Below are 24,168 nucleotides of genomic sequence, written 5' to 3' on the forward strand. Positions count from 1 at the left end.
TGCCGACAAGAGTGCTCAACCTAAAACGACTTGCATCGAAGCCACTTCACTCGGTCAGTCAGTCGGAACTCCCAAACCTGGCTCTGTTGATTTTCTTGAGTTTGTTTGCAGTGTGTCCTGTTGCTGAAATTTTGCTTTCAGTGCTTTTTTGATCTAGTGCCAATTGAGATTCTGCATAATGATTAGGCCTTTTTGCTTTACATTTTGGGTAGATGTATGACTATCAAGTGAATGTTTTTTCTTATCCACCACCTCCTTATGTGTATAGTAGCTTGAGTAGGCACCAGTATCTGGATCTCTTGCCTCCCTGGTGGTTTAGATATTGCTTGCAGTGCTGTTGTGATTTGCATTTAGACTAACTCTTTCAGTTTACGAAACAATTAAATTCATTGTATGCTACAAGTGCTGTAGATTTATTTAATTTAATTACATTAATTATAGTAGCCTTTACTCTGGTGGGTGTGCCCCATCCGTGTCGGCATATATCTGTTTTAATTATCTCAGATCGTTCCATTGTAAAGGACATTATTTCTTTGTTGAAGGTGACTAATGACCCATGTTTTATCTGATATTGACTCTTGTAAATCTCTATTTGCTTGTATGAGAGATTCAGCTTCTTCCATGCTTATAGTTTCTGATGCACATAGCACAAGTGTAGCCTTGCATTTTCTTTCAAAAACAATGAAAAGTAATGTGGCCTAGCAGGGATTAAGCTGCCTTTGCCTATAGTAGGCCATTTTGCTTTGAACTGTTTTTCAGCCGATGACACTGATAAAACTTTACTGACAGTGTTTATCTCTGGCTCTAGATGAGGACACTTCAGAGTGGAGTAGCCTGAATTTCCCATAGCTTATTGTGGGTCCTGGTGGTTAAACTGTTTTCCTTTCCCCCCTAATTTGTGCATGTTCTTGTTTAGCCTACTGTAGGTGATTATTTATGTAAATATATATATGGAGTTCACTTGTTCACAGATGGGTGGCAGCAGCTGATATGCTTTTCATGTAAATGCATGGAGAAGTTGGAAGATTGGACAGGTGCAAGCAGATTTCAAATCAGAAAGCCAAAAAGGACTAATATATCGTAAAATACTTTAGCTTGTGGCATAAGTCACGACCTATGTCTAACAGTAAATTGTTTATTTAGCAGAAATAGAAACTAGACTGAAAAGGAACTCATTTTCTTTTGGCAGTTAAACCAAAATCAAAATTATACTCACTAAGGAGTGAGCAGTATAAGGAGCATTATATTAATACTGGGTTGGCCTTTCATGTAGTACTCAAAACAGCCTCAGTTCTTCATGGTGTGGATTTTTATAAGATTTTGGAAACATTCTTTTGAATTTCTGGTCCATTTTGACATGATTGCATCGCTACATTCCTACGGATTTGTCAGCTGCATATTTATGCTGCAGATCTCCTGTTCCACCAAAGGAGCTGTTTTGGAATCGGCTCTGGTGACTGGGGAGGCAAATGAAGATAATTTTTCTTTTTGACAAGGTGCATTATCATGCTAGAAGTAGCCATTAGAAGATGGATAATTGTGACCAAGGAGGTATGCACATGGTCGGCAACAATACTCAAGAAGGCTGTGGCATTCAAGCGATGGATAATTCATATTAACTGGCGCTAAGTATGCCAAGAAAACATACCCCACATGATTAAAAATGAATTAGCAATGGTGTTAATGAAGAATTTAGAGAAAGTAGTCATTTTTGAGTGATGTGCCATTGTTATGTTGGTTCACTATTGCGATCCCCCACAATGTCATTTCCACTCAGTCATTGACCTGGAATGTAGCCTTGACATAGGGATGGCCAAACCTAAAAATATGCCAGATTCATTGCCATCAGCAGGACTGTTTTGGTATGATAATGCATTTTGGGTTTTGTGACTCCATGCCCCACCCTTAACCACTGTTACAGCCTTGTTTCTCAAAAGATCTTTTGAAATGCCTTAACATCTAGAGTTTAAGCTATATCAACAATAATATCCAACACTGCTATTTTGGAGTGATGCATTTTTTGACCTCTCATTAGGATCACCCTTGCCGATGAAATATAATGCAGTATAGCCTGTATTTTAAGTTATTTCACCTTGGCTGTACATGCAAAACTATATTAAGGTGGTTTTGGAATAATGCACAATTTTTGGGTACAACACCCCTACATCCCCATTATAACCTGCTTCCCCAAAATATTTTTTGAAATGTCATATAGTCTATATGTTAAGGTGGACCAAAGGCATCTTACATGCAAAATTTTGAGAAAATTGGTTCAGCATTTTTGCATGATTGATGAGCAAACAGACAAATTGCAGTCTGATAGATGAAATGAGGTTGATACAGATATGAAAACAGAACAGAAATGAGTGTTCTTTTTGGATCTTTCATTTAAAAAATGCTCAAACCGATTGGTTTAAATGAATCATTTGACTTGGGATGTTTCCTTTAAAATATACGCACTTCTGTGTATCCCCCATTTTTTACACATTGCTTCAATGCATGACGAATGTCAATAGGTACAATGGTATGCAACTTCACAGTCATGACAACCAAATAATATATGTGGTTCTCTTACATTTACTATCTGTCACTCAACAACATATGTATGTTTCCACTTTATGTTTTGTATGGTGGGGGGTTTAGAGTATTATTGTGGGGGCACTTTATTTGTGCTAAAAAAAATGTTGATGAAGATATATGATGAATTTAGCACCCAGTTTGTATTGTTGGGGTGGTAGTCTGATATTAATAAATGGGTTTATGTATTTAAGATATATATATATTAATAATTGATTTTTTTCCTTTCACTGCCCGGCTTGATGTAACCTTAACAGTTAGTTAAATTGTTAATTTAATAATACAGTATAGGTTGATAATAGTATTACACTTCTCTCTTACTGTGAAGTTCTTTTCTGAGTAAGTAAGAATATTTCTGACGGTTATAGTGATAGCAAAACAGATAAATAACATCAAACAAAGCTGAAAAAATCAAGAGACAATTTTATTCATATAGATGTATTTATTTTCTATAAATAATCACCACGTTTTATTACTTGAAAGCTATAAATTTGAAAGCTGGTCATAATTACTATTTCTATAATTTCACATAATACAATATTCGTATATATATATAGTGGTAAAAAGATTTGGTGCACCTTAGAGGCAAAGCCTTTATTTTTGGGTAAAACAAAAACAGAAAAAAGGCAAAAGGTACTATAGGCCTTTTCAGACAATAGGAGCCCAGGGATGACAACCTGGATGTGCCATCACAGGGACTAGCGGTCGTCCGATCTGTAGAATCAAAAAGAGGAGCATTAGGAAACAGTGCCAGCCTTCTGCTCGAGGAGGAATTACAACTAGATGAGCCCTCAAGTTGTCTCCCAGTTGCACATGTGTGACAATATATATAAAATATTTTTTTGCCAACTGTATCTATTTTTGACCCTGCTACTGTGTTTACAACTTGACTTTTGAAATCTGGCACCATTTAGTATTAATTTTTCTCTAGTACCTGACATGATCTCCAGTTTATATAGGAATCACTTGATAACTATCACAATTTGATGTTTTATTTCTTCTATATTGGACATTTTCCACATCAATAAAACTAAGTTACTAATTTAATTTGGTTATTCCTTTTATCTTCACAACAGTTGAATCAAAGTTTATTTCTAAGACAAGGTACCTTCTACATGGAGTCAGCAGGTGCTTCAGATTTTGTTGTGAATTGACATTAGGATTTTCTCTCCAATGGCATATGGATGACTTTAAGGTGGCCTAATGAGAGCCAGGGTGAGACTCATAAGCATGTGAATATTCCCTGGTGTGGACATACCAAGTGTTTATTCCTATCTTCCCTGATTTGTTAAAATATTTCTGATTCAGTTAGACAGTGTTGCAGGTTTTTAACATGTATTTATTATGTATGTGTATACATTTCTGTTCAGTGTTTATGAAAATGTCTACCTTTAATGACTATAGTAAGAGATTTCCATTTCTATGATAAAATAACCTTGGATAATAATATTATAGACACCATCGGCTCTCTTTAGGCAAACTAGTATTCATTAATTGGCAAAGTATCTGTAAAAGGTTAATTTTAGCCAAAGGTGTTGCGAATATTTAATAAATGCTGGTTCTTTTCTAATAGTAAAGCAAAGTCAACATAATATTTGCTGTAAGAGCCTAAACATGCATTCAGTATACTTAGTTAGAAAATAAAACTATAGCTCAGACCTCAGACAAAAGAATTTGAGGTCTGACATTTAAAACAAATTGTCTGTAAGTCTATTGTCTTCTGTCTTATTGCTGCCTTTGGGTTTTTTGTACTGCTAGAAGGTAGCAATTAGTGTTGTCATACAAGGTTAAAAGCATTTCCTGTGGATTCTGGTGCCATCCAGCAGGAAAAAACTACTAAAAGGTTATTGTTTTACTTCTATGACTGGCACCCAGGAGATACTCAGGCAAAAGAAAGTGTTGAAGTTTTTGGATGTATGCTGGCAAGATAAACATTTATGAGATATGACCTCTAAAAGTAAAAGTCTGTTGTGATACATTGGTGAATACGTGACTATTGTAAGCTTTCAAACAACTCAAGGTCACATATCATTAAAATTACATCACAAAAAAGAGGATCAGTATCAATAGTTCTAGTGCTTATCTAATGAAGATAATCAGCTACGTGAGCATTATTAAAATTGATTCTATTGAATTTGTGGCATGTAGGCAGTTCAGTTATTCTCCTTATTTTATAATAATTCAAATGCAATCAATTTAAATAAAAATTTGTTGCATACAAATTATGACTATAGTACAATATATACTAAAATGCTTATTTGGTCAACTCCAACCACTGCGTCTTTAAGAAAAATATAAAAGTATAATAAAAATAATACATGACTTTATACATATCTTCTCAGTCTCTCTGAAGTAGACTTTAGGCAGTGGCAACATTTCCCTAGCCATAGCATGGAAAAGAGACCATTGTTGAGATTGCTGGCGTCATAAATAATTTTCCTTTCCGTAGTCTGACATCGCCTGGCGTAGATGTCCTGGAACTTTGAGAGTTCACACCTTGTGATGTGTTTAGTTGTCCGTACCACTCTCTGCAGAACTATGTGGTCCTGCTGTATGTTGTTCCCAAACCAAGCAGTAATTATTCCTGTCAGGACACTTATAATGGTGGATGTGTACAAGTTTTTGAGATGGCAGCCTGAAATTCCTGATGTGTTTGAGTTGGTAAGAAATTCATAAAGACATTGTTAGGACCAGGTCATTTCCTCTGTATGTGGACACCTAGGTATCTGAAATTGTCCACCAAGTAGTCCTTTCACTTTCTCCCTTTATTGTCACTTAGTAGCTTTTAAGGCTGTTTTTAGATTGTATGAGGTGGCTTTGTAATCGTCCTTATTCCCAGACATAAGTCCCAAGTTGTATACAGCAATGTGTGCCCTTTTTGCATAGCAAATTGTTTTGTCCACCCACGGTTTCTGGTTTGGAAAAGTCCTGTTGATGACATTTGGTGCTGTTTCATTTATGAGATATCCAATGTTACAGGTCACAGCTTCTGTAAACACTTTGATGTCGTCAGAGATGTGCCTAAACATATCTCAGTCAGCATAACTCAATGCATCTTGGAAAATGGCCTCTGATTTGTCTGTCCAACACAAACCTCATGCATAACCAGAGCTTCTCACTTTTACTTTTGTTTGTATCTAAGCATAAGTAAGATGGTGACAATGATAGATTTGCCTTGTATTTCTAGACACTTTCCATATTCATGATGCAGGTGGACTATGCTAAAAAGGTCCTTCTCAGTCTCTCTGAACTGGATTGGTCTGTACTTTATAGCTTATTTTATATGGAGCACAGAAATTAAGCAGTGTCCTGTCCCCTCTGGTGGAACATGTAATGTGCTGCTAAAAGTTTGGCAATACCTTTCTAAGACAAGTCTTGTTACAATTGACAGCAAAAATGAGGGCATCATCCAGGTTATCATTCTAGTGATGATGGAATATCTTGTACAGCTTAGTCTGGGCAGTGCCTGTTGGAATACACATGGCCATAACAATGACTGAAGTAAACTCACAGGGAATATAGAATAGTCTGCATTTAATTGTAAGGTGGTCTAGATCGGCCAAGCAGTAGCATGATAAAAACAGTTATGTTCCTACTGTTGCACCAGTTGTTGTTAACCATGTATTACACCTCCACCTTTTGCCATACTTTTTTGTTCTGTCCATACGGTAAACAGAGAGAGATTCAGCAGGCCCAATCATATGATCCAATATCAGGAGAGTCAGCCATGTCTCTGTGAGACAAAAGAGTTTGCAGTAACAATTTCCTCACAAAACATTATCCTTGTTTTGTTGTTGTCCCACCTTGTCCTTGTCAGTGTGTCTTTTAGGTGTGTTTGCTGTTGTTATTGTTGTTTTTCTGAAAGATCTTATTCAGCCAAGCTCAGTCAACGAATATAAATTCAGAAAGCTTGTGAGTTACGCACGTTTATTAGTATCTGCTGATCATAACTCCTGAAAACAAAACTACTGGGTGTTAAAAAAACAATCTTATCAGAGCTGGGAGAATGGCAACCTGACTAAGTACCACCACCTGTAGAATTTCATAAATGGTTAATAATAAATAACACATGGAATGGCAGGTTGGCATAGTGTTCAGCAATGCTTCTTAATTTTTCCTGTAAACCTGGTTCAAATCCTGACCTGGTCACTGTCTCTGTCAAGGTTGTACTTTTTTCATGTGTCCATGTGTTTTGATCTTTTGATATGGATTCATGTAATGAGTGTTAGTCCATGTCTGAGAATGCCCTGATTGGACTAGTTCTCTGTTCAGCACAGACTGATAGGAATCACCCAAAATAGGCAAAAGAGGCATCTTGACCCAGTACTGGATTAAGTTGTTTCTGAAGAGTCTGGTTCTTATGTTGTTCCCATGACATTTTTTTTAATGGTTCCAGAAATCAGCTGTGAAATAAACTATATGTAAAACCTAACCTACGCTAGTGGCTATAGCAGTATTCCACTCAATGATTGGTTTTCAACATGTTTTGCAATGTTGATAAGAAACCTGTATTGCAGGCAGTACTTTTCTGCACACTTTTTAAACAATTTATTTATTTTTTTGACTAGGGGGCTTCGCTTGCCTAACCCCCCCGGCCTGCACTACGTGCCAGCCATGTCATGTCTCTGCCACTCACGTTGTGAAGTGGGGGGCTGAACACACCCCAAGGAGACACGGTCGCTCCTCCGAAACGCCCTCTTAAACTGTGATACAATGGGAAACAAACAGTTTTTTTTTACCTCCTCTTTGCTCAATCACCTGCTGGCTTGCTTCAACTGCTGCTGCCATGTGGCGCGATCTGCATCTTGCACGGTGCTTCAGACATTTAAAAGCCTGTACAGCAGCTGTCCTTTTTGGCGCTTTTCCACTGCATAGTACGGCACAGCACGGTTCAGTACAGCTCACCTTGGTTCAGCTCAGTTCGGCTCGGTTTGCGTTTCGACTGCAGTTTAGTACCACTTTAGAGTGGGCGGGATTATTCACGTGTCGTTATAGTTGCGCCGCCTCTACTGCCGTGACATTTTTTTTAACTTGTCCCTACATTGTTTGTAAGTCCGATGGTAGCCGTGTGCGCCCAAGAGCTTAGCGACCTCCTGAAAAACTTTTTCATTCCGCTGCCCCCATCCAGCTTTCGCTGGATCCGCCTCGCTACCAACGAGGAACGCCTGTACTTCCTCAATAGACCACGAAACAGCCATTTTGGTTAAAACAAAATGGTGCATCCGAACCTTCGCTGGCTGTGCTAAAAATCTAGCGGGTCTGTTGTGTCTCGTGTCGCAAATTTAGTGACGCAGTAATGACGATTTTCTCCAGCCAATCAGTGACCAGCAGAGTTTACACGTCACATTTTGGTAACGATTCGGCGCACTTGGAACCTCGGCTGAGGTGGTACTAAAAAAAGGACCAGGTACCAGGTACTGTTCCCAGTGGAAAACCCCCCAAAAGTGAGCTGAACTGAACCGTGTCGTGCCGTACTATGCAGTAGAAAAGCGCCATTTGTCTCACTGCCTTGTCTCTCTTCTCTCCCAGACATCCTCTGCTTCTGTTGGGGTTACCGCTCCTGAGGCACACCCCTATGAAGATGGAAGATTTTCTATTCTTTTAATTGAATGACGGAACTGTCCCCTCCGACTACTCACGGAACTCGATTTACTTCTGAAAGAGACTTATGTTTGTTTCAAGTGTTTGAATAACGTTTCTGTCTCTAAAATCTCCTGTGTATCTGTGCAACTCTGTGATCCAAGCGTGACAGCGTATGTGGATTTCACTTTTACCAAACAACAAATCTTTTAATTCTCACAGATATGCCTTTTCATTGGGAAGAAACACTACTTTTCCCTGATGGCAACACGAATTAGATGATCTACAAGTCTCCGACTTAAAGTTTAAATCCAAACAGTATATTCAATCTCTTTTCACTGTTCCGTTATTTCACTGAGTAATAATTTCCATTTATTTTTGCTAATGCAATCTTTTACTATCATTTTTTGGAGACTTTTGAATTTTTGTACTTCCATTATATCTAACCTGCTCTGCATGTGTATCACATCAATGTTTTTGAATTCTTTACGACGTTCTACTTTGTCATCTACTCTTTGTCTCGTGGGATGTGAAAGTGTCTCTCTGAGAAAGTCACGTCTCGTCTTGTCCCAAGATTTTTTTAATTTAATAGAGAGATTTGTTTTGTTTAGTGTAATACTCACTTTATGTTATGTCTCAAGTGTACTAAACTACTGTATAATCACTTAATTACAATTCTGAATGCAACTTGTTGATCTACAAACACTAGAAACATACAGAATGGGTGAATATTGAAGTATTTGTTAGAGACAGATGCCCTACACAGTATAAACTAAAAAAGACCTTCCTTGGAAAATGGAACAATAATTAATGCAGCAGTTATTTCATACCTATCATGTGAGTGGTGGTGAAAATGTCTGTTTCTTACATTTGATGTTATAACTTTACAAATAACACAACCTTTAGAGATCTTGCCTATAATGGAGAAACACCTAGAATCTACTTCATTCTGGTTCTCCCAGCAGCTAGTGAATGGATAAACTCATGAATGACACAAAACATAGACATGTAATAATATTTGATTAAAGAAAATTTTGAAAACAAAATTAGTTTTTATTCAGTTGATCATATTATAGCAATATTCAAACATAAAACAAATGTATTATCAAGGCTCTTAGTGCACATAATTGAACATTTATTCTTTTATAGATCATCTGTGTTACACACCAAAAACATTTTATATAGCTCTGATATTTTTAGCAGAAACCCCTGTTCAGAGTACTGCTCAAATGCAGTCATTGCACAATGCTGAAACACAGTCCAGCACAAAAACAGAAAATAAAAATAGCACATTCCAGCACATGCAAAAGCCTTGGTGACAATGAAGAAAACAAGAAATAAAAAAAAGTAACATAGCATGACATAGCATTCTGAAGAAAACCAACAGGGAACTGCAAATCATGCATGAGATAAATGTTCGCCAGACAATGTTGTTTAGACAAATATCTAGAACTGTGATGGTGACATTTCAAAAAGCATAGGTTTTCTTGCCAGTTTTCTGAGAAATATACAAAGAAAAGGGCCTTTTCACACAAAAGATGAGTATACTGATACTGCAAAGCTTATCTTTGTCTCCCCTCGGGATAACAAAATTAAAAGTTTGAGCTCAACCCTACCCTTTGTTGACCCTACCAATTATAAAAGACAGAAAGAGGAAGAGCTCTAGTTTGGTAGCTGTATGAAGCCAGACTCCATCTCAGTCAGATGAGCCAATGCAGTAACCACCAGGGAGACACCAGAGCAGTGGCACTTGGACTATTGGGTAGTTCACTTATTAGACTGGTGCAGTAGCTCAGATGAAATAGTTTAGAACATTTTTTTCAATTTAGTGGAAGTAGATACAGGCTTGTGTTTTAGAAAATAAAACAGATACACTCAAAGAGTACTGAAAGCCAGTTCTGCTCACCATTGAACACAGTATAGAGATTCAGATAGTTTAGTAAAAAGCCTTTGGTCCTTTAAAACTCCTTTGTTCAGCTGTCTATGTGTTTGTTGTGCACCCACTGATGAAGCAGGTTGAGCTTGTATCTGTCTGTATCAACACCCATGTTGTCCATCTAAGTTGTAATCACAAAGTTACAGGTTCACATTGTTTGTGTACTCTATATGGTCCTGAATAGCTCATTTATTGTTGTCGTGCTGCAGATCAGATTAATTTGGTCTCAGCATTTGTTCTGTTCTGTATAAATTAAGAACTTTGCAATATTGATCTCTATTAAAGGTAATATCATTTTATCTTTTTTTAAAACATAATCTCTAGTCCAGTATCATTAGAAGCTGAAAACAATACTCAGCATTTAACTAACAGTTTGTATTATTCAAAAATACAAACTTATTAAAATGAGGGGATTTGTTTTTATTAAATATATAGTTCATAACCATACCACATTTATATTAAAAAATCACAGATACTGCATCCTGACATACACACAATAATACAGAGATCAATAGGTTGTGGTTAAAGTTAATTGAAGTCTGTGGCTTAACAAAAGGTGAATTGAGATAAAAATTATTAAGTAATGGTCAATAATTGGTAAAGGTGACATGGCACAAAACAGCAAAAAAAAACAAACATTAAAAACCACAGTATTTAAAAAAAAATTCAGAAAAACAGAAAACATTTCATAAGACAAATAATTTTTTATTTTATTAATTCCATGTATTCTTCTATGTGTTAAATGTTCTGCAAACATTTTATATAATACAGTGTCCTCGGTTTATATTTACTTTTGAGAAATATTCTGCTAATGACTTATTGAATCAATTTCATCTATTATTAATTGAATACCTAATGAATTTCAATTCTGTGCAGTCCAGCTAGTGAACTGCACCAAATGAATGGCAGTATTGTTCTCAAGAATATCAGAATAAAGGCCCTCAGGATCAGTAGAAGATGATTGCTTTCAAATAATTCATTTTAGACCTTTTATTTTGTAGTTCATCATGCATAGCAAAGAATGTGCATTTGAAGATAAAATAACTACGAATATGTCAATGATTATAATTATCAATCCATCCATTATCCAACCCGCTATATCCTAACTACAGAGTCATGGGGGTCTGCTGGAGCCAATCCCAGCCAACACAGGGTGCAAGGCAGGAAACAAACCCCGGGCAGGGCACCAGCCCACCGCATGATTATAATTATTTGTGATAGAAATAGTTATTCAAGAGTCTTTTTTATATCATGATTTCTGACTGCTTCTTGTGCTCTAAGTGCATGTATCTTGTGTCCACTGTTGTTACATAAAAGATACACTTTCCAAAAGGTCTGCAGTATTTAGTTTATTTTATAAAAGATTTTATTTAAACTGATTGGAAAATGAAATTGATACAACTGTAACTTTACAGTTAGACTGCCAAAAAGCCTATGTAGGTCACTTACTTAGCTTTGTTTAGAAGGCCAGTAGTTGGCACAGAGTTGGCAGTCTCAAACTGCGATTGTTGTCCAATGCCTTAGCCACTAGACCACTAGAGCCTTGAAACAGCAGATGTTCTATAAATGTAAAAAAAAAGAAATTTAAATTAAGATATTTCTGGAAACACCCAACAGAACTAAAATTTATGATAGCAATGAGGCAGAGGGGCTTTAAGTATTTGCAAATGTGCCTTGAAAAAAATTATCTTAATTAAGTCATGGATATGTGCCTTTGAAGGACCGTATTTACTAAAATACTAAATACATTTTTAAAAATCTTGGAATAGTCTGTTATAAAGTGTTCAGATCCATCTAATCTAATCTAATAACTGTGTTCCTGTTTTTAACCCCAAGGACTCCTAAGGATACACTTTAACTAGGACTAAATAAAATATATCTGAATACAAATGGATGGATGGCTCTAAACAAATGTAAAAACAGCTGACAGTAATATACATGTAACATAAGATTACTTCAGCTGCTGCTGCAGTTATTGCCTAGCATGTTAAGCATTAGTATCGATTTATGTCACAAATGGAAATATTATTCAAGCAAATTTCATATCATGATTTGTGGATTTTCAAAGTTTAAGAATTTATTTTTCTCCTGAGAATTTTGTATTTGTTAATTTGGAACATGCTATTATTTTTTACGATCGTATTTATAACATTATTACACTACCATTTTGTTCATTGTTTTCAACTGTGTGTGTTTTTTTTTTGATGGCCAATGCCTTTATTTTTTGCAATGGCTCCCAGTTGTTACCAAATGACGACCAGAAGTATTTAAGATGACAGAGCCAATTGACAATGTCCAGGTTTCAAGACAACTGTGCAGTTCTTGTGGTATATTCAGTGATTTAATATAATATTTAATTTATATAGTTTATATAATTAATTTAATTTATATAATTTCAGCGAGTCAGGATTTTTGCAAGCTTATTTCAGCTTTGATTCTTGCTGAGCATATTGGGCTTTAGTATTTTGTTTCATGATCCATGGTCATTTTTCTTCTTTCATCTTCTGGTCATTGTGACTTGCCAAATGTTTACTTTTTGATTATGGCAACACAACAGTGATTTTATTTGATTACATTTGGAAAAGATGCAACTAAAATCTGCCACTGAACAAATTTGTTCTATTACAACTCTCAATAGCAGTAGGTTAAGGGCATTAATTAACTGTGGAGAGGACAACAGGCTATTGGACAGCACAAACACATACACACTCATATTCATCTAATGTGAGTAAAACCCACAGGTAACACTGAGCTCAATCCATCACTCCAAGCCATCACTAAATTCTACAGATAAACAATGGTGAGCCTAGTGACTCCAATCTTTTATTGTAACTAACTGTAAGAGTAGCAGATTGCAAAGTACTGTAGCAAATAGTTAAAATGGACCAGTCGGTAACTGGAGACCTGCATAAGTCCATTGCATAAGTCATCATTGATGATGAGATGCTTCAAGAAGTGATCTCCGACTCGCACATCATTTTAAACCTTAACCAATGGTTCTTTAAATTGTTTGCTACAATGCATTCCTTTTCACCTGAATTCAAGACTCCATCATATAAGCCCCTCTACTACCAAATGTTTGTCATTACTAACATATTACTGTTTGCCTTTATCTCACTTATATGTATTGTTTCATCATTACTTGTTCTGCTTTTTATATATTGTATATTTATATTTGATATTTATTTATTTGCTTAAGAAATTTGTGTCTCTTGTTCAACAGAACTGTGTACTAAATTGTCACTGCATAATTTTACAAATTTGCAACTTGCAACAAACATTTTTTTATTTAATATACAATGTATTATGAAACTTAGTTAAAAATCATACAGACAGACAGACTCACACACACATTAAGTGTGATTGTTGAATATTAGTCCATGTATCCAACCATCTATCCATTTACCGAACTTGCCTAATGCAATGGTATGTTTCCAAAGAGATATACATTTGGTGTTAGTCAGTCAGTGCTGGAGTGGTCACCAGACCCAGGGCACACTTGCACTCTCATCATAAGGGGCAAATTAATAGACCTTGAAGATATTGGAAACACGGCTATACTTTACATACAAAGTGATCTAGCCACCATTCAAACCCAGTCTCTTGGACTTATAAGTTAGCAACATTAACAACTGCACCAAGACAATATTTTTCCCCAAAAGAACTTGTCCTTCAGTAATGTGTATGAAATTCATACATTCCAGAAAGATGATCTGAAGTTCTAAAAATATTTTAGAATATAGAGAAAAAAAATAGAATATACAGCTTGGTTGATAGTTTGCCTTTCATTTTCCAATACTTAACAGGAAGCCCAAAGTCGCTGGCTCTTCTGATTTAAATTTTATTAAAGATATTGTGCGAGCTGTAGGGAAGTAGTCTACCTCATAACCTATCAATTTGAAGGCAAACCTCATAACACACAAGAATTCAGTAGAAGTAATTCCATAGGATTAGTTACATGAAGTTGAGCAAACAGCTTTATAGGTTTATGACCAGCATATCTGAAAGGTGTAAATAAAACAAATCTGAACAAACTTTCACAATGCAGTGCTCACAAGATGATGTTATATGGTGTGTTATGGAATGTTTGCCTTTCAGTGGCAGCTGATTCTAAGAGGTGGACAACAGAAGATCTTGGGCAAGTAAAATAATAAAAGTAATTCAAAATAACAAAATGTGTTTCATTATTTAATGTTATTCAATGATGAACAATAAAGTTTGATTAGATAAATACATCAGCCCTTTTATTCTATCTTAGTACAGTATACTGTAAGTGCTTGAAGATGAAGAAATTACATTACTAGATTCCAGCTATGTTGAACTTGTTGAACACAGTTCAAGGTAATGGCTACATCCTTAGAATGTTACTAGTAAACACAAAGATTTTTCCAAGCTGTACAGATCTACCTTTATTTCCATCATCATACTATCGTTAAGTAGAATAACAATTATTCCAGTGCATTAATGAAAGATTACCTCTGACAATTTTTGCGAAGAAGGGCACACAAAAAATAAAAAGGATTGTGAAATCAGTACTTACGTACATATATATTAACTAGCCATCCCCCGCGGCTTCGCCCACTTATTAGTGAAACAGGACAGTGAGGAAGGTCCCACCCAGCTCTACTCCTGACGTCACTCTTCCCCCTCCCTTCGGCCCGCAGCCTCTGTCTCGGAATAGAGCGAATATATCGCTCCTGCAAGCGAACTATGATTCTTGGCGCAATGAGTGAGGTCGCAAAATCAACCAGAATGTTCAAGAAAATTATAGAAAAAAAGATCTAAATCCGTTAAGTACTTCTCTCTTTCGCTAACTAAGCATGGTTACGGTTACACCCCGAGGCATATGTGTGACTGAGGAGGGCCCCGCCCCCTTCCAACAGCCCGATGAGTCTCTCTCAGATTTGAGCTAATAAATCAGTACCACAAGGAAACTATGATACTTAGTGCCATGAGAAAGTCGCAAAATGAACGGAAAGTTTAAGCAAACTATAGAAAAAAACCCGATCTAAATCCCTTAAGTAGTTCTCTCGTGAAAAATGGACAGACATACAAACGGGTCTAAAAACCTATAAGAAATTTTGTGCTTGGACCACGGAATTTTTAAAACCATTTCTTAGCAAGCTCCTATGGGCCAAGGGTAACCTACATTCCAAATTTCAAGTCCCAAGTCCTCATGGTTTGGGTGATTTCGTGATGAGTGAGTCAGTGGTATTTGGCTTTTATATATATAGATGCCAGTTGTATCACCTAGCTTTTCCTGAAAAATTTTCTAAGTCAGTGGGCCTCATCTATAGTGTCATTAGTTAGTCAGATATATCAGAAACACTACATAATTAACTATCTACTTTCTGTATACAATATTTGTTTTTTATTTTTTTTTTACTCTGGGTTAATATTATTAGTTCACTTGAACTGCTTACTGCTGAACATGCTACATACAGTCCTTGGTGGTGTTGGTGTGAAAGAGATTGCCGCAGACTACATATTAAAGGATATCATCAAATTAGAGTATTCAGTAATGTTACAAAGATGATTTAAAGTTTTTAGTAATATTAATGTGAATAGTATGTTTGAATGTAGCAAAAACGTTTGCTGTTTTTTTTATTACACAGGCATCGTCATATGTCTATGTATGTAGTAATAATCCTTTTCTTGGGTAAGAACATTGGGTTCTCAAGTTAAAAAGTTTAAGAAACCTCAATTTATTTTGGTCATTCACGTCTCAGTTTGGGGGATAAACTCCCTCTGTCCTCCATATACTTTGTATCAATTAGTATTATTTTATTGTAGTTTTCTATGCCTATCATGTATAAAGGAATTTTTTAGTAAATAAAATAAATAGATAAATGTGCTGATAAATAAGTATATTGTGAAATAAATAAATAAAAAACACAATGATATGTAAGCATAAATAATTATGTCATAAAGTATGCTTTTTTGGCTTTTTTCTTTATTATCTGATGGACAGTGCAATTTTCTATGTTGTAGTGTGCTGGCCAGTAACATCACTTTGAAAGAGGTCCACCAAAATTAAAAAGTTATTAAAAAAGTCATGCTCAGTTATGGGATCTACTCTCGACCTGTTGGATGTAGTAACAAAAGAGAGAATGAAACTGTCTGCGCATTTATTTAAATATTTCTTCATTTATTTACTTGAATGACTCCACCCACACCGTAAAATACAACTTGAAATGAAAGCTGTCATTTTTACCCATCCAAGCTGAGAGGGTGGGCTGTAGCAAGTGTTTTGTTTTCTGAATCGTCATTACAGTGCACATAAGTCTTTAGGCATCCAGTGTCACATATCAAATGCAGACTCCTGAGAGGATGATAAATTGAGGGCTTCTAGAATTAAATTAGCTGCTTTGTGCAGTAATTCTGGCCAACATTTTCTTGCACTCATGTCTGCCACAGATGTGCGCAGTCACAACTCTGAACATTTGCTTGGTTTCCCTAGAGAATTCTGGGGCTCATATACATATGCAAAGTTGTAACTGTGTGCATCCCATGTACTGATGGTTCACCAATCAAAATGTAATATGCAGTAAAATGTGAAAATGAGTTTTAATTTTGAGGTGTATTTCATATGTTTCATTTCATTACATTTATTTTATTTTATTTTGTCCTGAATATTTCTTCATAGGTTGTGAGACCACTCCATAAAAATGGTACACAATCCAGAATTGGAGTAAGTGAGCCAGAAACATTTGACATAAATGATAGATAGAAATTAAACTTCACAGTTTGTTTTACCTCAATACGTCATTGTTATGTGATTTATTTACTTAGAGTAAATATTTATTTACTTACCAAGAGTAGTGCTCAGTTTACAGAATGCAGAACTTGTAGGTAAAGTGAAGCACATTTCATAAAGAATCCCTCTCATAACCCTGGTTGTACTTTTTTTGAGCATATCAAATCCCTTTGATATATCCGTAACAAATGTTTTCTCTGTAAAATATTCTGGCATTCCCCACAAACTTTAAATGCTTTTTCCATTTATTTTTATAGTATGGAGGCACCTTTCTTCTGTGTGTAAACAAAAGCTGAACATTTGTGATCGTCAGCTCTCTTATATTATGCAAATGCATTTCTACTTTAACTTCATTTTATGAGACATCAGCCACGACTGTTCAAAATGTTTGTAAGAGCAGAATCTGCAGACAGTGAAAAACGGATGCATATCCTGTAATGTCATTAGTGCAAGCAGTGAATTCAAATGACTGTAATCAATTTACAAGAAACATGGAATTTAATTTTTTCATAGTAAGCAATACTTTGGGAATGGAAAATCAAAATCTTTTGGACGTTCATAACAATATTTCCTTGTTGCACGAGAGAGCAGAGATACACTTTTGAAAAGGCAGTCGGATTATTACTAAATTGGCCTGGCATTGATGTTGGCATGGTCTGTTCATGATCTTCCTTTGAAAAATGCAAGTTTACATAATGAATGAATGACTGTTTAATTTTTGATGCTATATTCTTTTGCTTTGTTAAACTGATAAATTTAAAAAGGAGCAAAGCATAGCTATTAATTTCAGAATTTACTTTGTTGTAGGACACTGAAATCCATCACCTTTTAAACTTTGCATTAACCATTCTGCAGGTAATATAAACTGTACCTTTCTGGTAGATACTAAAATGTACTGTGTGTGAATTTGAGTAAAGGAATATATTGCAGTCATTTCTAAAATGTCTTATTATTGCACTGCCTTTTTTGATTGTCTGCCTAGGTGGATTTAATTGGACTTAGGGAGGTAGAGTCATATATTTGTAATGTCATTTGGGTAGGCTAAAGAACTTAACACTACAAGAAGAAGTTGAGCATGGGCTCATGTTTCATACCTAGATAGGCTTTTAATATAGGGAGCCTTAGAATCTCCACAAAAAATTTAGCATGAATGTGGACTCTGAACACAGAAGGAACCTCTTTGATCAAAATTAATTGGGGTCCAAACACACTCAGTCAGCAGAGCTACCTGTTGCACCACTGCTTTTATATGAGTTTTAATTAAGAGCATTTCAAATGGAGCACAGGTGATTTTTTTATGCGTGTTATAAATAGAACAGTAAAACAGTAACACTCTGAAAGTCTGGATTATTTTATTCTGTTTGCTCTTTTATATTTCTATAATTAGTGTTGTTTCCACTGGACCCAAAAAGACAACAGTCTGTGTCAGGATGCCTCCATTCATTAGATTTTATCCATGTGCAGCGTACTGTAGGTAAGCTACTGTCCAAGTATACTTAGACATTTCCTTGCAAATTAACTAAGGGGTTGTCTCTATTATATTATTATTAAAGGTCATGTTTATAATAAGTACAAATTGTTCTTTTATATATTTAAGCTTATAACCAACCCTCTTCATGTTGCCCGTGTTGTGTCAGTGTCCAGGGGCCTCATGTATAACGGCGTGCGTAGAACTCACAGTATAACATGGCGTAAGCACAAAAGCGGGAATGTGCGTATGCACAGAAAAATCCAGATGCAGGAATCTGTGCATACGCAAACTTCCACGTTCCTCCGCTACATAAATCCCAATCAGTGTGAAAAGTAATGCACGTGCACGCGCCTACAGTTCCGCCCCAACTCCTCCCAGAATTACGCCTCTTTGAATATGTAAATCAATATAAATAGCCCTTAAGCTCAGCGGTCTGTGAAAAGACAATGGCAGAACCACAAGGAAACAAGGGAGGGAACAATTTCAGCGAATACCAAATGGAGGCAAGGAAAAACATACTATTTGTTGGTTTAAGCAGTGGTATAAACAAGAAAAGAAAGCTGATCAAGTGACATAGCGTGTCAGAGAAACTTGAAAGCTCAAGTTCACAAAGTCGCACAGTGCACGAAATAAAAAAGAAGTCGCATATCAAAGTCACCGTGAAAAGGCGAGTTGTAGCCCACCGTCTGAGTGTCATATGAAAGCTTATTAGGGTACAGAGAAAAAAAAAAGGCACACAGTAGGGAAAAAGTACGAAATGTCAACTTTAATCTTGAAATTTCCACTTTAATCACGTATTTTATTTTGTCATTAAAGTAGAACATCATAAACTTAATCTTAAAATCATTTAATTTACTAGTTTTTCAAATCCCATCGTAACTACAGTAGTACGTTAAATGCTTTGTTTTGCATTTGATCTTCTATGTGCGCTGTGTGTGAGAATCACTACGTGCTTCTTAAACTGGCTTTCACTTCCTCCGACAGGACACAGAATCCATTACATTTGTGATATATTATAGCTCTCTGAATAACTAAAATACTCAGATGTATACGTGATATCATTTTCATGATGGGACATGGGAACACGGTGGTGCAGTGATTGTGCGCGACCTTCGATGAAATAATTTATTGCAGCGGTACTGTCTCTTTCAAACGTACTAACCTCCAGTTCCTGTCCATCCTTTTCTTTCTCCAAATACCCAATCGCCACACAATCAGCTCTGTAATAGACGTTAAGCCATCTGTAAGCTTATAACGCCGATTCTTCAAAACTTTTAAGGAACATTGAAATATCTTCATAGTGCATGTTTAATTATTCTATCCTTCACGCCAGTCCCAGTGAAGCATACAGTGTTAGGCAGGAACAATCCGTGAACAGAGCGCAGGATCCTTGCTAGCATAACAACACCATGTCCTTTAAATATTAACAATGTAGATTATTTAAATGAAGTTAAAGTTTTATCTGTATAATATAATAAACATATTTTGCATTAAAAATGATATTGTCATCATATGTAAATGCGTGCTTTATAAAGTGACTCAGGTTGTGCAATATTATAACTGTAGTGCAAGTTTACAGTGAGGTAATTGTACTTATAAGTACAAACAGTTCTACAAGGAGCAGTTGATGGACTGAAAGAGTGCGTTTAGAGCTCTTGGGATGAAACTGTTTCTGAACCACGAGGTCCATACAGGAAAGGATTTGAAGTATTTGCCATGTGAGAAGCAGTTCAAATAGGAAGCATGGCTGAGGCAGCGTGTGCTTGATGCTGTATACTGATAATTCTCTTTCCGATCAGCTGCTCCGAGTGGTGCAGTGAGAGTAATATGGAAAAAGATGATCCACTGTGGCAACTCCTAACGAGAGCAGCTGAAAGAAGAAGAAGAAGGTGCAGTGAGAGTAACAACACTAAAGAAGCTATGGTATTTATAATAGTTTGAATATTCTGTGGACTATTATATTGTTACAGGTTAATTACAATCAGATGTATTAAACTAATAAACAATATGCGGTTAATTTAAGTGTATTTATAAAACCGCGTCAGGGATGTGGATCTGAAAAAGAAAGATAAACCACACAGGAACAGTAGCATTTCTTTGATGCTGGGTGCCACCAGTCTGCAAAACCGAGCGGAGAACTTGCGTACGACAGGGTATGAGGTACCATGGAAATGTGCGTGGCTTTACGCCAAGTTTAGGTTTTATACATCGCGATTTGAACGTGAAAACGTTCATACGCAACATTTTTGTGCGTATGCACTGTTTATACATGAGGCCCCAGGAGAGTATGATATTTTGTTAAACTGCCTTAATCCAAAATTGCTATTGATTTGTTGTTTTTATTTAGGCTGTTGGTGAAGTTGTCACCTGTTTTAGGCATTTACCAAAAAACACAAATTCATTGGTGTTTTTGGTCATTGAGCAGAACAGAAGTAAAAGAACTTATTCCACGTGAGAGACTTGTTCTTGTGTGGGGATTCATTTTAAAACTGAAAACACTGATTTATTTTTAAATGTAGCAGTAGAGTGTTGTACCATGTTAGCAATAGATTGATAAAGGAGAAAGTAGGGTGAAATGACACATTTTATTGGATAACTAAATAGATTACAAATACAAGCTTTCGAGGCAGCTAAGGCCCCTTCATCAGGCAAGGTGTAAATGTTTACAGCAACATGCTTGCCTCTAAGTTGTAGTAGGGCTAGTGTTATGTCAGTGTGTTTAAATGTGTCAGCTTAAACCCTCTTCAGAAAGGGAATTAAACAGCAGAGTATTGCATTTCTATGAGAATGATTCAAGAGAGTCCTGCGGTTTACATGCTCCAAAGTTTAATTGTACAACATAATTATATCTTGTTAATGTAACAACAGGGATCAACAGATGCAACAATGGTGTTCAGGACCAGGGAGTAAGCATCCTGGAAAGGCAGTGGGGTTCAGTTACCTGTTGGAGTATCCTGGTCCAGGGCAGCAGAAGACTCTTTCTTTTGTTTTATGGTTCCCTGCTGGATATTGGGAAAGTCAGGCCACTTGGGGAATGTCACTCCATTTAAATATTAAGTGGGGTTCAGGGGTAGAGGAGTATGGCGAGCTTGAACTTGTTATTGGACTCAGAAACAAGGGCTAAACTGGTGGATGAATGAGATGTCAGAGTATAGGAAAAGGTGTATGATACTTTTAAGGTGGCAAGGAGAGAGTGAAACTATTTACATGTGAGGAAATGGACCAGCCACCTCGTGATAGCTTTAGTCCACCAAATGAACTGAAAGGACTAGTGAGGTAGTAGGCTTTACTGTTTTCATTATTAATTACTTCATACTTTTTGTGCTGTCACTTTTTCACTGCCTGTCCTTGTAACAAACGTTGCAAGTTTTCATTGCCTGCTGATTTGGGTTCAAGGATGACTCAAGACTGACAGTAGAAGTTACTATTATGGGGGAGGTAAAATAACTATAACCTTTTAATGCACAAATATGTGAAGGTTTTATGTCTACACATCTGGGTTTTATTTTGGATACTGTGATTTTTCCTCTCTCTTCCTAAAGAGACACATTACAAAAGATGTGGTGTTCAAGCTGACATAAAGAAATTTTGAAGAAACTGGATAACTTGAAGATGAAAAAACAGTGTTAAACATAAAAGGTCTAATTGATATCACTAAAGTAAAGGACAGAAGGAGATCCACTAAAGTGCTTACTCAGCATCTGACAGAGTGATCTGACACCCATACAAAGTGGCATTAAAACATGTGTTCCTATAGGAGATGATACGGTACAGAGATCTTTCTTAAAGAAGGCCAAGATGCAGAAGAGAATACACAAGCAGAAGAGTTGGCACTATGTGAAACAGATGGCACTACACAGCAACAACCTGTAGCAGAAAGTCTTATAGAGCGATAAGTCCAAATTTGAAATTTCTGCTTTACAAAGTCCACCAGTATGCTAGAAGAGGAGTTGGGGTTGGGGAGAAGTCCATTGTACACTTATGCTCATCTCCAGCCTTCTGTGAAGCGAAGTAGCAGTTTTTTGTTGAGGTGGTGTTGCATTTCAGCCAATAGTGTGAGGGATCTGATCAATATCTATCTAATGATGACTACTGAGAATTATAAACATACTGTACCAACTTGAAAATTAGCTGTTGTGAAAAACATTCAATGTGATAACTACAACATAACCTCTGCAAAAGCAATTAAGTTCTATTTGGAGTAGAGGACTACAGACAAAAACTGATACTGGATTAGAGTGGCCACCTCAGAGTCCTGACCTCAACATAATTGAAGCTGTGTGGAATCACTTGGGCAGGCAAAGGAATAAAAAGCAACCAATTGAAAAGAGTTATAGCAAATCCTTTAAGTAGCTTGAAAGAATTCAACCCAGAACTATGTAAAAAATGACATAGTAGAATACCTTGCTTTAGTTATACATTCTAAGGGAGGTCACAGATAGTACTGACTTATTTTAAAATGACAAGACATTCTTGTTTACGTTTTCTTCTAGTGATATTTTTTGCTTTTGTTGTAATGTTTCAAAAAACAAAAACAAATAAATACACACTGCTCAGATAACAAGCTCTGAAAATAATTGTCTTGGGTGGAAAAAGATTTTTGTACAGTTCTGTGTTGGGACACATGGTCTGGCATCCCAGCCATAATTGAACAAAGATCCTGACCCAGCTGGGAGGCAAATGCAATAGAAGGACAAGAGGGAAATGAACACTGCTGAAAATTTTCTCTCCAAATGAACATTTTCTCCTCTAATACACCAGATAGCAGTGTCCTTGGGTTAGGATTCCCACACAGACACCTGCAGGGAATGCTGGGATCTGTAGTCCCATGGGACATCCCTGCTGGATTCTGTGGGAGGCACCAGGGGGAGCTGTTGGGATTCATATTCCATAGGTTCAGGGACCTCCAATTGACACGGAAGTGCTTCCAATTGGCTACGTCCTAGCACTGGAAGTACTCGCGGGTCATAAATAAAAGAAGCCACTCGAACTCAGACAGGTGAGTTGGATAACATTCACCTGGAAGAAGTGGAGGAGAAAGGAGAAGAAAACCTTTTTACAGCAGTCCTGGTGCAATTCTACAGAAAAATTGTAAAGGAAAAAACTACTCTTTCTTTTTTTCATTTCATGAAAAATCAATGTCATATCCCATAAGTGCTAAATAAGCTATCTTTGAGTGGCACTAAAACCAAAATAAATCTTTGGCTGACTGCTTAACTTTAATGACAAAATACTATGAAATAGAAGTGTAATGATTATTCCTACCCATTATTCCAGTTTGCAGTATCTTCACTAATTTATTCACAGAATGCAACATAACCATCCAAGTAATGCATGGTGTCAGTTTTTAAGTGAGATGGCAGATACGTAGATCTTTTTTAGCATGCCAGGAGGAATGGTGTAGGTAGAAAAGTGTTTTCCAGTTGTTTTGCTGTGGTGGCATGTTTTTGTAACCCAGCAAATTCCACAAAAGTATTAAATCTCTTAGACATGAAACTGTCTCAAGGGGCGTGACAAAGGGGGAGGCAAAAAAAAGCAGCTCGGAGATTGCCTTTTCTCAGACACAGCACTTGTGTAGAGGGTGATGAACAATTGAGGAGAGCATTGGCAGAGTTTTAACACAAGTTTTAATGTATGCTTATTTAACAGATGCATATTCTTCCAATTAAATCACTCTTCAGCAGTGTATTCAAAGTCAACAGTCGTTTTGATTGTTTAGTTTTTACTTTCACATTTCTGCGTCTCATATGCTATGCCAATCTGAGAATTAAAACATTGACCTCGTTCTCTTATTGTCCTCTTTTCAACTTGCCTTTTAGGAAGACTTTCAAATTCAGGTTGTATTTG

The sequence above is a fragment of the Polypterus senegalus genome, chromosome 1 (genome assembly GCF_016835505.1).
Source record: "Polypterus senegalus isolate Bchr_013 chromosome 1, ASM1683550v1, whole genome shotgun sequence".
Lineage (NCBI taxonomy): Eukaryota > Metazoa > Chordata > Cladistia > Polypteriformes > Polypteridae > Polypterus > Polypterus senegalus.